This window comes from Equus asinus, chromosome 2 (genome assembly GCF_041296235.1).
Source record: "Equus asinus isolate D_3611 breed Donkey chromosome 2, EquAss-T2T_v2, whole genome shotgun sequence".
NCBI classification, from domain to species: domain Eukaryota; kingdom Metazoa; phylum Chordata; class Mammalia; order Perissodactyla; family Equidae; genus Equus; species Equus asinus.
Window position 1 is genome coordinate 52,218,607 of NC_091791.1, and position 12,640 is coordinate 52,231,246.

At 38.0% G+C, this 12,640-nt stretch overlaps 1 protein-coding gene across 2 annotated transcripts in view; it reads right to left on the bottom strand.

Moving 5' to 3' along the window:
* RTKN2 (rhotekin 2) overlaps window positions 1–12,640 on the bottom strand; it is a 78,433-nt gene that overhangs the window by 34,706 nt on the left and 31,087 nt on the right. The gene's annotated exons all lie outside the window — the stretch shown is intronic.

Consider the following 12,640-nt stretch of genomic DNA (forward strand, 5'->3'; position numbering starts at 1 on the left):
TCCACATATGAGGTGAGTCATACAGAGACTGTCTTTCTACATCTGGCTTATTTCACTTAACATAATACCCTTAAGGTCCATCCATGCTGTTGTGAATGGGACGATTTTATCCTTTTTTATGGCTGAGTAGTATTCCATTGTGTATACATACACCATATCTTCTTTACCCAGTCATCAGTTGATGGGCAGTTAGGTTGCTTCCACGTCTTGGCTATCGTAAATAATGCTGCAATGAACATAGGGGTGCATGGGACTTTCAGAATTGCTGATTTGAAGTTCTTTGAATGGATACCAAGTAGTGGGATGGCTGGGTCATGATATTTCTATTTTCAATTTTTTGAGAAATCTCCATACTGTTTTCCATAGTGGCTGCACCAGTTTGCATTCCCACCAGCAGTGTGTGACGGTTCCTTTTTCTCCACAACCTCTCCAAGATTTGCTACTTTTTGTTTTGGTTATTTTAGCCATTCTAATGGGTATAAGGTGATATCTCAGTGTAGTTTTGATTTGCATTTCCCTGATGATCAGTGATGATGAGCATCTTTTCATGTGCCTATTGGCCATCCATATATCTTCTTTGGAGAAATGTCTGTTCATATCTCCTGCCCATTTTTTGATCAGGTTGTTTGATTTTTTGTTGTTGAGTTGTGTGAGTTCTTTATATATTATGGAGATTAACCCTTTGAAGGACAAATACTTTTGACTCCACTTATATGAGGTACCTAGAGTAGTCAAATTCATAGAAATAGAAAGCAGAATTAGAGGTTGCCAGTGGCTAGGTGTAACAAGGTGTTACTGTTTAATACAGAGTTTCAGTTTGCAAGATAAAAAAAGTTCTGGAGATAGATGGTGGTGATGGTTGCACAACACTGTGAATATACTTAAATGCCATCAAACTACACATGTTAAAATGGTAAATTTCCAGAGTGAAAAGGGTTAGGAGTAATTTAGCCCTACCTAAATATTATGTATATTTACCACAATAAAAAAATGAAAAAGAAAATTTAGATGTTATAGATGACAAGTTATAGTCAACATAAATTATTAATCAACTTAGCGTATTTATCTCTTTATGCTATTTTATCTCAAGAAAACCTGTAAGTTACTTGGGTTAACTCACAAATGTTTCTGTAAAGGATCTCCATTCATTCAAAAATATTAACTGAACACCTAATATGTGCCAAGTCCTATGCAAGGTGATGGGCATTAATGGTAAACAAGACTCAGTATTATATCCTATTGCAGCAGGGAGGAAAAAGAGAGTAAGTAGAGGAGTAAATCAAATATTGGCATTTGTAAGTTATAATGCAACTATTTCTACGAAAGGAACAAAAGAAGATGAGAAAAGTGAGGATCTGTGTTAGGTAGGGGAATTGGGAAGGGACTCTGAGGAGGTAACAGATATGAAGTCATAAAAGATCAAGCCAAGCAAAGAACACAGGAAAACATTCCAAGCAGAGAGAACAGCATGGTCAAAGAGAGGGCTGAAAGAAGACCAGTGAGGCTGGAGCACAGAGTGCAAGTGGGAAGCATGGTACAACACAAGGCTGGGAATACAGGCAGGGAGTAGATCACTTAAGACTCTGCAAGTCTTGGAAGAATGGATTTAATTCCAGGTGTAATGGGAAGTCATTGGAGAGGTTAATAGGAAGGGGAGTGAAGGGATCCGATTCATATTTATTTACCAGGGAGTACGAATGAATCTCCTTCTGGTTTACCAACTTCAAAGATTTGAGGTTTCTATCTACAGTATGGGAAAATGGAGGGCTTCATTACTAATTCCATTTTTTTTCATTATAATTATAGTTCCCTTTATACTACTTAGTTTAAAATAGCACTCTTGCAAAGTATCTAAAAATTCTGAGGATAAATTTCATATCCTGGCACTTCATGGTGATAAAAAGTGAAGTTGTATTCAATAATAATTGTATTTTCTGTGCTACTTTTATTTTGTTTCAAGACTTTTTCTTGACTTTATTATTTATTTTACAAAATAGTAAAATTTCAACATTCAAAATATCAAAGAGCATGTTAAAAAAGGAGAGAGACAGACAGACAGAAAGAGACAAACTTTGGAGAAGAGAAGTCTGCTGGGAATTTTTATTAATTGTGCCAGATGATATGTTTCATAAACATTCTTTGTCTCTTACTAAATCTTTAATAAAATCTCTATTACAAAGAAAAACTAGGTATACGTGTAGCAAGTATGAAATGCATGCATGCACGTCACTAGTGAACATTGGCATACCCCATAGAATGCGACTCCCTTGGAGAACACCTCTTGGGTTTTTCCCCCAGAAGTTTTATCGAGAAATAATTTACATATATTATTATATAAGTTTAAAGTGTACAGTATGGTTTGATTTACCTTGACGTTTTTTTGGGGGGGTGAAGAAGGCTGGCCCTGAGCTAACATCTGTTGCCAGTCTTCCTCTTTTTTTCTTTCTTTTGCCTCCCCAAAGCCCCAGTACATGGTTATATATGCTAGTTGTAAGTTGTTCCAGTTCTTCACTGTGAGCCTCTGCCCAGCATGGCAACTGACAGACAGGTGGTGTGATTCCACAACCGGAAAATGAACCTGGGACGCCAAAGCAGAGTGCACTGAACTTTAACCACTAGGCCATCAGGGCTGGTTCCTGATTAGCTTTATTTTGTTTTTTGGTGCTAAGATTCGCCCTGAGCTGACATCTGTTGCCAATCTTCCTCTTTTTGCTTGAGGAAGATCTGCCCTGAGCTAACGTCTGTGCCAGTCTTCCTCTATTTTGTATGTGGGTTGCCACCACAGCATGGCTGCTGACAAGTGGTGCAGGTCTGTGCCCAGGAACTGAACCTGGGCCGCTGAAGTGGAGCATGCCAAACTAAACCACTAGGCCAGGGGCCAGTCCCCTGACTTGTATCTTTAAATGATCTCTCTGGTTGCTGTGTGGAGAGTAGATCACAGAGGCCAAAGTGAAAATGGAGACACCAACTAGACAGCTATTGCAAGTAACCAGTCAAGAGCTGACATAGGATTGGAATAGAGTGGTTGTTGGTGGGGTGGTGAGAAGTGGTAAGATTCTTGATCTATTCTTAAAGTTCACCCAATGTGGATATGGGATTTGGAAAAAAGAAAAGAATCAAAGACAATTCCAAGGCTTTCAGCCTGAGCAACTAGAAAAATGGAATTGTTACTAACCACAATGAGGCTGAGTGAGAGAAGAACAGATATGGAAAGTAAGAATTTAGTTTTGGACAAGTTAAGTTTGAGACTGTTTTAGATATCTAGATGGGTTGTAGGGTAGGCAGCTGTGTATACGAATCTGGAGTTAGGAGAGGAACAAGTATTGGAGAATAAAATTTGGGAGTTACCAGTATATAGATTAAATTGAATGAAAGCTAAATGAAGTCCAAGGACTGAATACTGGGCACAAGCATTCTATCATTTCAGATTAAGTTGAAGAGCAATGAACAAGAGGACAGGTGGGAGCAGTCACTAAGGTAGAAGAAAGACCAGGAAAGTAGTGTCCTAGAAGGCAAGTTAATAAAGTGATTCAAGGTGATGTCAGTAGCATGGCAGAGTAAGCTTGCCCTCCAACATACAAAAAAAAGGAGCAACCATATTCCAACAGAAAATATCCTAATAGCACAGGAATCCTCAGAGAGTCACGGCAGCCAAATGATGGAGGACAGAGAGACTGGAGCCCCCCTCAGAGGAGCTGGAATGGGGGAAGAAAGAACTTCGCTCCCTCCCCTAAACACTGAGATCACTGCTGTGGGAAGCTCTGTGAGGGAAGGAGTCTGGGAGAGCTCATGCATCCACAGGATCACCCAGGACTCCCTAGCGCCCTTGCAGCCTCGAGAGAAGCCCTCTAACAGTGTGAAACTTTCATGTGGGGTGACCTCATCAAGCCAAGATCCCAGGAGACCAGATAGCGAGAGCTAATCAGGAAACCGGGGACTGCACACAAGAGAAAGCGGCGTCCCCCCACCACCTGTGCTGTATCACCCCATCTCAGCTGAAGGCAGAGGGCTCAGAATATGCGGCTCTCGACCCCCATCCAGTGAGGATAGGCTGTAACAGCAACCAAATAATGTCACAATGGGAAAAACCTGTGCTTCCAGCATCAAGAAGTTCATCAAAACAGAGAGAAAACAAATACCCAGAATTCTGTCCTGAGGACTCAGAAATGAGTAAACTAAACGACAATGAATTCAGAATACCTGTCGTCAAAAAACTCAATGAGGTAAAAGAGAATATAGAGAAACAAGTCAACAAGTTCAGGAGTTACTTTGCAAAAGAGGTTGAAACTATAAAGAAAAATCAATCAGAAATACTAGAGATAAAAGACACAATGGAAGAGATAAAACAAAATATGGATTCTCTGAATGCACATGTGGACACCATAGAGGAGCGAATCAGCATAATCGAAGATAGACATGTTGAATTGCTCCACAAAGAGGAGGAGAGAGAACTGAGACTAAAATGAAATGAAGAAAGTCTCTGAGAAATATCCAACTCAATGAGGAAATGCAACATAAGAATTATAGGTATTCCAAAAGGTGAAGAGAAGAAGAACGGAGCAGAAAGTGTGCTGAAAGAAATAACAGCAGAGAACTTCCCAAATCTAGGGAATGAGAAGGAAATGTGTATGGAGGAAGCTTTCAGATCTCCTAGATTTGTCAATGTAAAAAGACCTACTACAAGACATATAGTAGTAAAACTGGCAAAAATGAATCACAAAGAAAGAATACTCAGGGCAGCAAGACAGAAGAAAATAATCTATAAAGGAACCCCCATCAGACTTTTAGTAGATTTCTCTGAGAAACCTTACAAGCTAGGAGAGAATGGAATGACACATTCAAAACTTTAAAAGATAAAAATCTTCAGCCAAGAATACTCTATCTAGTGAAAATATACATCAGATATGAGGGAGAAATTAAATCTTTCCCAGACAAACCAAAGCTAAGGGACTTCGCAGCCACGAGACCCCCGCCCCCCCCCCCCCCCCGCAACAAGAAATCCCCAAGAAGGCCCTCACACCTGAAAAAAGAAAAAAGGGAGAAATGGGTCACAAAACACAGAGTAAGGGGACAAATAGATAGAATCAGAATAAGATAGCAAATATTCAACTATAGCATTAGGATAAAGGGAAGGAAAACACCAAAAACAAAGACAATCTTGTCACTTTAACCACAAACTCACAACACACCTTGGAATAAGATATGAGAATAATAACTTAGGAGGGGAGGAGGAAAGGGACTGAATCAGTTTAGACTAAGGCAAGAAGAGGCCATCAGAAAATGGACTATGTTATGCACGAGATTCTGAATATAAACTTCAGGGTAGCCACTAAACTAAAAAGCAGAACAGAGACACAAAAAATAAATAAGGAAAAAATTAACAAACACAGCATAAGAAACTGCAGAAGTCAATGGGTAGATGAAAACACACAGAACGAGAAACAAAGGAAATGTAGGAAAACCAGAAAATGAGTGACAGAATGACAGCATTAAGCCCTCATACATCAATAATCACCCTCAATGTAAACGGACTGAACTCTCCAATAAAAAGACACAGAGTGGCAAGATGGATTAAAGAACAAGATCCAACAATCTGCTGCCTCCAGGAAACACATCCCAGCTCCAATGACAAATACAGGCTCAGAGTGAAGGGGTGGAAGACGATACTCCAAGCTAATGGCAAATAAAAGAAAGCAGGTGTCACAATACTCATATCAGACAAAGCAGATTTCAAGATAAGGCAGGTAAAGAGAGACAAAGAGGGGCAATATATAATGATCAAAGGAGAAGAAGAAATAATGTTTATAAATATTATGCATCCAACACAGGAACACCAAAGTTCATAAAGCAACTATTAACAAACCTAAAAGAAGATATCAAAAATAACACAAAAACAATAGACGACCTCAACACCCCACTCACATCATTGGACAGATCATCCAGACAGAAAATCAACAAGGAAACAGTGGAACTAAATGAAAAGCTAAAATAGTTGGACTTAATAGACAGATATAGAACACTCCATCCAAAAACAGCAGAATACACACTCTTCTCAAGTGCGCATGGAACATTCTCAAGGATAGACCACATGTTGGGAAACAAGTACAGTCTCTATAAATTTAAAAGAATTGAAATAACAACAAGCATCTTCTCTGGTCATAATGCTATAAAGCTAGAAATTAATTACAAGGAAAAAGCTGAGAAAGCGACAAAGATGTGGACACTAAATAATATGCTATTGAACAAGCAATGGATCATTGAAGAAATTAAAGAAGAAATCAAAAAATATCTGGAGACAAATGAAAATGATAACATGCCATAACAACTTATATGGGATACAGCAAAAGCTGTATTAAGAGGGAAATTCATAGCAATACACACACACCTTAACAAACAAGAAAAATCCCAAATAAGCAATCTTAAACTACACCTAACTGAATTAGAGAAAGAAGAACAAACAAAGCCCAAAGTCAGCAGAAGGAGAGAAATAATAAAAATCAGAGCAGAAATAAATGCTATAGAAACAAAAAAGGCAGTAGAAAGGATCAATGAAACAAAGAGCTGGTTCTTTGAGAAGATAAATAAAACTGACAAACCCCTAGCCAGACTTACAAAGAAAAAAACAGAGAAAGCTCAAATAAACAAACTCAGAAATGAAAGAGCAGAAATAACAATAGACTCCACAGAAATACAGCAGATTATAAGAGAATACTAAGAAAAACTATATGCCAACAAAATGGGTAATCTAGAGGAAATGGATCCATTCTTAGACTCTTACAACCTCCCAAAGCTGAGTCAAGAAGAAACAGACAATCTGAACAGACCAATCACAAGGAAACAGCTTGAAACAGCAATCAAAAGCATCCCAAAGAAGAAAACCCCAGGACCAGATGGCTTTCCAATTCTACCAAACTTTCAGAAAAGATTAAATACCTACACTTTTCAAGCTATTCCAAAAATTAGGGAGGATGGAACACTTCCTAACACATTCTATGAGGCCAACATCACTCTGATACCAAAGCCTGACAAGGATAACACAATAAAGGAGAACTACAGGCCAATATTACTGATGAACGTAGATGCAAAAATTCTAAACAAAATTTTGGCAACCCGAATTCAGCAATACATCAAAAGGATCATACATCACAATCAAGTGGGATTCATACCAGGGACACAGAGATGGTTCAACATCAGCAAATCAATCAACGTGATACACCACATCAACAAATTGAGGAATAAAAACCACACGATCATCTCAATAGATGCACAGAAAGCATTTGACAAGATCCAACAGCCATTTATGAAAAAAACTCTGAACGAAATGGGGATAGAAGGAAATTACCTCAACATAACAAAGGCTATATGTGAAAAACCCACAGCCAACATCATACTCAATGGGCAAAAACTGAGTGCCATCCCCCTGAGAACAGGAACAAGACAAGGATGCCCTCTACCACCACTCTTATTCAACATAGTACTGGAGGATTTGGCCAGAGCAATTAGGAAAGAGAAAGGAATAAAAGGAATCCAAATAGGGAGTGAAGAAGTGAAACTCTCACTGTTTGCAGCCAACATGATCTTATTTATAGAAAACCCCAAAGAATCCATTGGAAAACTATTAGAAATAATCAAAAACTACAGCAAAGTTGCAAGGTATAAAATCAACTTACATAAATCAGTAGGGTTTCTATACTATAATAACAAACTAACAGAAAAAGAACTCAAAAACACAATATCATTCACAATCACAACAAAAGAATAAAATACCTCGGGGTGAATTTAACTAAGGAAGTGAAAGACTTATACAATGAAAATTACAAGGCTTTTCTGAAAGAAATGGATGACGACATAAAGAGATGGAAAGACATTCCATGTGCATGGATTGGAAGAACAAACATAGTTAAAACATCCACTCTACCTACAGCAATCTACAGATTCAATGCCATCACAATCAGAATCCCAATGACATTCTTTACAGAATTAGAACAAAGAATCCTAAAATTCATATGGGGCAACAAAAGACCCCAAATTGCTAAAGCAATCCTGAGAAAAAAGAACACAGCTGGAGGCATCACAATCCCTGACTTCAAAACATACTACAAAGCTACAGTAATCAAAACAGCATGGTACTGGTACAAAAACAGGTGCACAGATCAATGGAACAGAATTGAAAGCCCAGAAATAAAACCACACATCTATGGACAGCTAATCTTCAACAAAGGAGCTGAGGGCATACAATGGAGAAAAGAAAGTCTCTTCAACAAATGGTGCTGGGAAAACTGGACAGCCACATGTATAAGAATGAAAATTGACCATTCTTTTTCACCAGTCACAAAAATAAACTCAAAATGGATCAAAGACCTAAAGGTAAAACCTGAAACCATAAGGCTTCTAGAAGAAAATATGGGCAGTACACTTTTTGACATCAGTATTAAAAAGATCTTTTCGGACACCATGTCTTCTCAGACAAGGGAAACAATAGAAAGAATAAACAAATGGGACTTCATCAGACTAAAGAGCTTCTTCAAGGCAAGGGAAAACAGGATCAAAACAAAAAAATAACCCACCAATTGGAAAAAATATTGCAAGTTATATATCTGACAAAGCATTAATCTCCATAATATATAAAAACTCACACAACTCAACAACAAAAAAATCAAACAACCCAATCAAAAAATGGGCAGGAGACGTGAACAGACATTTCTCCAAAGAAGATATACAGATGGCCAATAGGCACATGAAAAGATGTTCATCATCACTGATCATCAGGGAAACACAAATCAAAACTACACTAAGATATCACCTTACACCCACTAGCATGGCAAAAATAACCAAAACAAAAAGTAACAAATGTTGGAGAGGTTGTGGACAAAAAGGAACCCTCACACACTGCTGGTGGGAATGCAAACTGGTGCAGCTACTATGGAAAAGAGCATGGAGGTTTCTCAAAAAACTAAAAATAGAAATACCATATGACCCAGTCATCCCACTACTGGGTATCTATCCAAAGAACTTGAAATCAGCAATTCCAAAAGTCCCATGCAGCCCTATGTTCATTGCAGCATTATTTACACCAGCTAAGATGTGGAAGCAACCTAAGTGCCCATCAACTGATAATTAGATAAAGAAAATATGATATATATAGATACAATGGAATACTACTCAGCCTTAAAAAAGGATAAAATCATCCCATTCACAACAACATGGATGGACCTTGAGGGTATTATGTTAAGTGAAATAAGCCAGATGTAGAAAGGCAATCTCTGTATGACTCCACTCATATGTGGAAGTTAAACATGTAGATGAGGAGAACAGATTAGTGGCTACCAGGGGAAAGGAGGTTCGGGGGGTGGGCACAAAGGGTGAAGGGGTGCACCTACAACATGACTGACAAACAATAATGTACAACTGAAATTTCACCAGGTAGTAAACTATCATAACCTCAATAAAAATTTTTTTAAAAATTAAAAAAAAAAGAAGTGTTCCAAGAAGAGTGATAAATTGTTTTAAATAATGTTGAAAGGTCCAGGAGGAGGAATTCTGATAACCGACCATAGGCTTTGACAACACGTAGATCCCTGTTGACCTCAACAAGAGCACTTTCTGTAGGGTGGGATGGAGGTAACATGATGAAAGCTGATTGAAATGGTCCAAGTGAGAACGTGAGGAGAGGGAGTGAAGATAGGGAGTATAAAAAACTGTTCTGTAAAGGATAGCTGTGAAAGGAGGCAGTAGAAATGAGAGGAATTTCAGCATGTTTATATGTTTGTGGAAATGACAGTGGAAGAAACTGATGGTGTAGCAGAGGAGGGGACATGTACAGCAGGAGTCTACTTGGATCTAGTGCACAAGGAGGTGGCCTTAGATGAGGCAAAGGCAGTTCACAAGGAAGGAAAGCAGCAGATAAAGATACAGACACAGCTAGGCTGGTAGATTTGGTAGACGGAGGATATGCAAGCTCTCTTCTGATTGCGTCAGTAGTGTCAATGATACATGACCACAAAGTCATCAGCTTTGAATAAGGAGTGGAGAAGAGAGGGTATGCGGTTTCAGAAGAGAAAGTAACATGATGTGAAATACTCTGAAGCGATGTGAAGTGGAAGGCTATGGAAACTCAGTAGGATTTTTGCTCAGTCATATTGAAAATTCACTGAAGGGTGGTGATCATGTGTGTAAAGTGAGAGCAGTCACTATGACTTTTTTTCTCCAGCTTCCTCATCTATTCCTCATGAGTGCAGGTGCAGAAGAGCTAAAAGTAGGATTTAACCGAAGTTGGAGTTTTTCCAAGGTAAGTATGACAAAAGGAGAGAAATGCTAGGAAATAATAAAATGGTAAATCATGGAGTCTGAGCTAACGTGGCATCAAAGCAGGGACGGGAGCAAGCTGGAAATGCAGGAGGTGGTGGGTAGATTGGGATACCTACTACAAAAATTTTAGCTTTGCAATTATTAGTAATGACAAGATCCAGGGTATAATCACCAGGGGGACGGCTGAAACAGGTGAGAGGACAAGATCGCTGGAGGCAAGGAGGTTATATGAAACTGAGAGGTCAAGGTATTAGATGAATAGTCACATGTATTTCAAGTCCATCAAGAAAAATATCTGAAATGATGGGAGGCAGGGAGAGGGACAGCAAGGGAATGAAGAAATTTTTGGTTTTATTTTTAGAAGTGACACTGTAATTTATTCTCACTGACCACTAAAAACATTTGAGTATTCTTCACTTCAGGAAAAGCATCATTTCGATACACAGTGGAATATAAAATGCTGCTATTGGTGTGCACAGGAGGCAGCTATGTTATAGGCTGTGCCTTTGCACTGAGTGCAGTGGAGAGGCAGCATGTTTAGAAAGCAACTTATGGGGTAGAATAGGCTAAAATTATGTGATGACCAAGGTCTATGTTTAAATTTTTTTCTCAGGCCTTAAGAAATAATTGTGACTAAGACAGCTTTTCCTCAACTACTTGAAGGTAAAGATGTAAGACATTTGCCTCTATTTCCAATGAATGACACATACGAAAATAGCAATACAAAAAAAAGTTAGTGACAACCTTCTCTAAGAATGATTAAATAAACTATGATATAATAGGGCCAATTGATAAACAATGTGGTCATTCAAATATTTATGTGAAGACTCTGTAATAACTTCAGAAAAATGTTGAATGTATAGCATAATTATGAATATCTAAATATCTCCCAAAGCTAGGTATTTAAAAACCTGGAAGAGGGACCAGGCTGGTGGCATGGTGGTTAAGTTTGCGTGTTCCACTTTGGCAATCCAGGGTTCGCAAATTTAGATCCCAGGTGTGGACCTACACACTGCTCATTAAGCCATGCTGTGGCAGTGTCCCACATACAAAACAGAGGAAGACTGGCACAGATGTTAGCTCAGCAACAATCTTCCTCAAGCAAAAAGAGGATAACTGGCAACAGATTTAGTGGAGGGCCAATCTGCTTCACCAAAAAAAAAAGGGGGGGGGGGAGAAAAATATCAGTTCAAAATTAATAAAGAGTATTTGACTATTTGACTTAGGGTGGTTGAACTTTGAATAACTTTTTTTCTCTTCTAAATTCTATTTTTCAAGTTTATATTACTTTTTAATGAAACGATAAATGTGGTAAAGTCATGCCAGGATGAAAACCTCCTCTAAAAAACAGAGACACACAAAGCATTATAACGTTACTACATCTACCTATGTGTAATTTAAGGCAGTTTGACAAGCAATATCTTTTTAAAGGTTCACAAATAATAACTACTGGAGGTAGACAGGGCAGATATTTTGCTCTACATAATCAGATGAAGAAACCAAAGTTCAGAGCACGTAATTGACTTGCCCATGGCTAGCAAGTGGTCTACTGGACAGAGAACCCCACTATACTATACTAATTACCTTTATACTTCATTAAAAAATAGTTTAAAATTAAGGTAGTTTTTGTGCTAAAACAGATACATAATGACCATATTTTACTACTCCAAGAATTTTGAGTGCAAGAAACATGACCTGTAAACCTTTGAGTCCAATGTACCACATGATATTACTGCTGAATAATCACTTCTAAGATGATTAAATGAATGAATAAATTATACTCAATAGCTGAGTGATTCGTTAGTTATGTTCGAACACTGCATCATCTTTCACACTACCAAACCGTTAACACCACTGTTCCTCAAAACACAAACGATCCATTTATTCTGGACAAGTGTTAGGACACTTGCTTTGTTAACTCCAATCTAATTTTAAATGTGCTATAGTGGCTTTTTTTAAAAAAGTTAATACACCTTTCTGTCGAGTAAATAATCATTCTCAATTTTACCAGTTTTCACAATGATGCATATTTATACAATGAAGAATAATGTACTAAATAGTTCTCGAGAAGCATAAAATAGTTAATTCAGCTATCAGAGGCACTGGGAAAATCTAGCTAAAGGAATTTCAGTAAGCTAAATTCCACAAATACAGTGAATACATGAATCACATCAGGGAGCATGCTAAAGATTACCAAAAATGTTCACTGTCTTCTTTCAGATCCAATAATACTTTATGATGATATGTCAAGTTACTTCATTTTTAAACCATGACTAATTAAAATGCCAATGCTTCCAAAACCAACAGTGATCTCACTTTTAAAGCATTCTTG